We start from the raw sequence: 3,779 nt of genomic DNA on the forward strand, positions 1-3,779 counted from the left end.
CCCAGGCTGGAGTGCAATGGCGCGATCTCGGCTCACCGCAACCTCTGCCTCCTGGGTTCAGGCAATTCTCCTGCCTCAACCTCCTGTGTAGCTAGGATTACAGGCACGTGCCACCATGCCCAGCTAATGTTTTGTATTTTTAGTAGAAACAGGGTTTCACCATGTTGACCAGGATGGTCTCGATCTCTTGACCTCGTGATCCACCCACCTCAGCCTCCCAAAGTGCTGGTTTGAGCCACCGCGCCCGGCTTAATACTTGTATTTTTAGTAGAGACGGGGTTTTACCATGTTGGCCAGAATGGTCTTGATCTCCTGACCTCGTGACCTGCCTGCCTTGGCCTCCCAAAGTGCAGGGATTACAGGCGTGAGCCACAGCGCCCAGCCCATATCCATTATTAAAGATACCACATTTAGAGAGTTCAAACCAGGGGATCCTCATCAGGTGTATATAGTTCAATTTGGAGTCATTTGTATAAGCAATATTGCCTTATCAGGTTTCCAGGGGAATAGGGCAGCAAAGGAAAGTTTTGTTAACCCTTTACCCACATGGCATAATATTTAAAAGAAAAATTCCAGCCAGGCATGGTGGCTCAAGCCTGTAATCCTAGCACTTTGGGAGGTCGAGGCAGGTGAGTTACCTGAACTCAGGAGTTCAAGACCAGTCTGGGCAACATGGTGAAACCCTGTCTCTACTAAAATATAAAAAATTAGCTGCGGTGGCGACGTGCATCTGTAATCCCAGCTACTCAGGAGGTTGAGGCAGAGGTTGCAGTGAGCCAAGATGGCTCCACTGCACTCCAGCTTGGGCAACAGAGCAAGACTCCATCTCTAAAAAATAAATAAAAAGAAAAGAAAAATTCCTTCTAAGAAGTATTGGCAACCTTACATCAACATTTATTATTAAAAATCCTTGGTTACATTCATCTTAAACAGTTCATTAAAAAAAAAAAAAATGGCCGAGTGTGGTGGCTCACACCTGTAATCTAAGCACTTTGGAGGCCAAGGCAGGTGGATCACCTGAGGTCGGGAGTTCAAGACCAGCCTGACCAACATGGTGAAAATCCGTCTTTAAAAAGAATTTAAAAAAAATTAAAAAAAGTTCATCAGCTTTTGGGAACCATCGTACATTTTTTGGTTTTGAGACCCTCTCTTTTTTACTTTGGTCAATTTCTAGTAACAAATTACCAAACGATTTATAACTATCATAAAAAGCAGATAAATATTAGGACAATCTTTACTTAAAATGTGCCCTTGGCATAAGGCTGTAACGTAAAAAATAGATCCACTTTTTGCCTGTGGATGCTGCCAAGGGAGCATCATTAAAGTCTCTCTTCTCCCTGCCAATATCTAAGTCAGAGTCTCCTCAAGAGCCTGAACAACTGAGGAAGCTCTTCATTGCAGCATTGAGCTTTGAAAGAAACAATAAGGGCCTGAAGAGTCATTCTGAGCAATGGGGAACACTCACAGACTGTGTGGTAAAGAGAGATCCAAATACCAAACACTCCCGGGGTTTGGGGTTTGTCACCTATGCCACTGTGGAGGAAGTAGATGCAGCCATGAATGCAATGCCACGCAAGCTGGATGGAAGAGTTGTAGAACCAAAGAGAGCTGTCTCAAGAGAAGATCGTCAAAGACCAGGTGCCCATTTAACTGTGAAAAAGATATTTGTTGGTGACATAAAAGAAGATACACTGAAGGCCAGGCACAGTGGCTCACACCTATAATCCCAGCACTTTGGGAGGCCGAGGCGGGTGAATCACCAGAGGTCTGGAGTTAGAGACCAGCCTGGCCATCATGGTGAAACCCCATCTCTACTAAAAATACAAAAATATATATATATTTGCTGTGCATGGTGGTGCATGCCTGTAGTCCCAGCTACTCGGGAGGCTGAGGCCGGGGAATCACTTGAACCTGGGAGGCGGAGGTTACAGTGAGGCGAGATTGAGCCACTGCACTCTAGCCTGACAACAGAGCAAAACTCCGTCTCAAAAAAAAAAGAAAAACGAAAAAGAAAAAATATCATACCATGAATGGCTGCAATTGTGAAGTTAGGAAAGTCCTGTCAAAGCAAAGATTGCTAATGATGGCCAGGCACAGTGGCTCATGCCTGTAATCCCAGGCTTTGGGAGGCTGAGGTGGGCAAACCGTCTGAAGTCAGGAGTTCGAGACCAACCTGGCTAACATGGTGAAACCCCATCTCTACCAAAAATACAAAAATTAGCTGGGCATGGTGACACACGCCTATAGTCACAGCTATTTGGAAGGCAGGAGAATCGTTCGAACCCAGAAGCGAAGTTTGCAACAAGCTAAGATCATGACACTGCACTCCAGCCTGGGCGACAGAGCAAGACTGTCTCCAAAAAAATAAAAACAAAAATAAGAGCGAGAGAGATGGCTAGAGCTTCATGCAGCCAAAGTTGTTCAGGAAACTTTGGTGGTGGTCGTGGAGATGGTTTCAGTGAAAATAACAACTTTTGTCGTGGAGGAAGCTTCAGTGGTCATGGTAGCTTTGGTGGCAGCCATGGAGGTGGTGGATATGGTAGCAATGGGATGGCTATAATGGATTTGGTAATGATGGAATTCTGGAGGCTGTGGAAGCTACAATGATTTTGGCAGTTACAACAATCAGTCTTCAAATTTTGGACCCATAAAGGGAGGAAACTTTGGAGGCAGAAGCTCTGGCCCCTATGGTGGTGTAGGCCAATACTCTGCCAAGCCACGAAACCAAGGTGGCTATGGCAGTGGCAGAGGATTTTAATTAGGAAACAAAGTTTAGCAGGAGAGGAGAGCCAGAGAAGTGACAGCAAAGCTACAGCTTACAACAGATTTGTGAACTTAGCCAAGCACAGTGGTGGCAGGACCTAGCTGCTACAAAGACATGTTTTAGACAAATACTTATGTGTAAGGACAAGAAACTCTAGGACTATATTTGTGACTGCATAACAGGTCATTTTACTTTCTGTTCTGTGGAAAGTGTAAAGCATTCCAACAAAGCGTTTTAATGTAGATTTTTTGTTTTTTGCACCCATGCTGTTGATTGCTAAATATTAATAGTCTGATCATGACGCCAAATAAATCTTTAAAAAAAATAAATCCTTGGGAATAACTAACATTTCCTTACTAACTTCTTTGACAAGTTTAACTCATCTTTAAAAACTTTCAACATGAGGCCCAATATGATGGCTCACACCTGTAATCCCAGCACTTTGGGAGGCCAAGGCGGGTGGATCACAGGGTCATGAGTTCGAGACCATCCTGACCAACATGGTGAAACGCCATCTCTACTAAAAATATAAAAATTAGGCTGGGCGTGGTGGCTCATGCCTGTAATACAAGCCCTTTGGAGGCCAAGGTGAGTGGATCACCTGAGGTCGGGAGTTCAAGACCAGCCTGACCAACATGGTGAAACCCCGTCTTAAAAAAATAATAAAATTAAATTAAAAAAAAAAATTAGCCGGGTGTGGTGGCGCATGCCTGTAATCCCAGCTACTCAGGAGGCTGACGCAGGAGAATGGCTTGAGCTTGGGAGGCAGAGGTTGCAGTGAGCCGAGATCATGCCACTGCACTCCAGCCTGGGGGACAGAGTGGGACTCCATCTCAAAAAAAAAAATAAAAAATAAAAATAAATAAATAAAAACTTTCAACATGAATAAGATGAGGTGACTGTCTAAGCTGTCATTTTCTTAGAAATGTTCCTGGTAAACACACACATTTCAATCTTCAAGGATAACAAAGGAAGCACTATGTTTTGTTTTTTTTTTTTTTTTTTTTTTTTTTTT

General features: G+C 43.8%; 1 protein-coding gene and 1 long non-coding RNA gene across 2 annotated transcripts in view; one reads left to right on the forward strand and one right to left on the reverse strand.

Moving 5' to 3' along the window:
- The window catches only part of LOC108317832, a 4,575-nt gene extending 1,640 nt beyond the window's left edge, over positions 1-2,935 (forward strand). The window contains exon 3 of the long non-coding RNA XR_001830910.2: positions 2,730-2,935. This is a non-coding gene — a long non-coding RNA (uncharacterized LOC108317832). The remainder of the gene's footprint in view (positions 1-2,729) is intronic.
- The window catches only part of MSH2 (mutS homolog 2), a 90,123-nt gene that overhangs the window by 82,225 nt on the left and 4,119 nt on the right, over positions 1-3,779 (reverse strand). The window lies entirely within an intron of this gene.

The sequence above is a fragment of the Cebus imitator genome, unplaced genomic scaffold (genome assembly GCF_001604975.1).
Source record: "Cebus imitator isolate Cc_AM_T3 unplaced genomic scaffold, Cebus_imitator-1.0 Scaffold209, whole genome shotgun sequence".
In the NCBI taxonomy this organism is placed as follows: Eukaryota; Metazoa; Chordata; class Mammalia; order Primates; family Cebidae; genus Cebus; species Cebus imitator.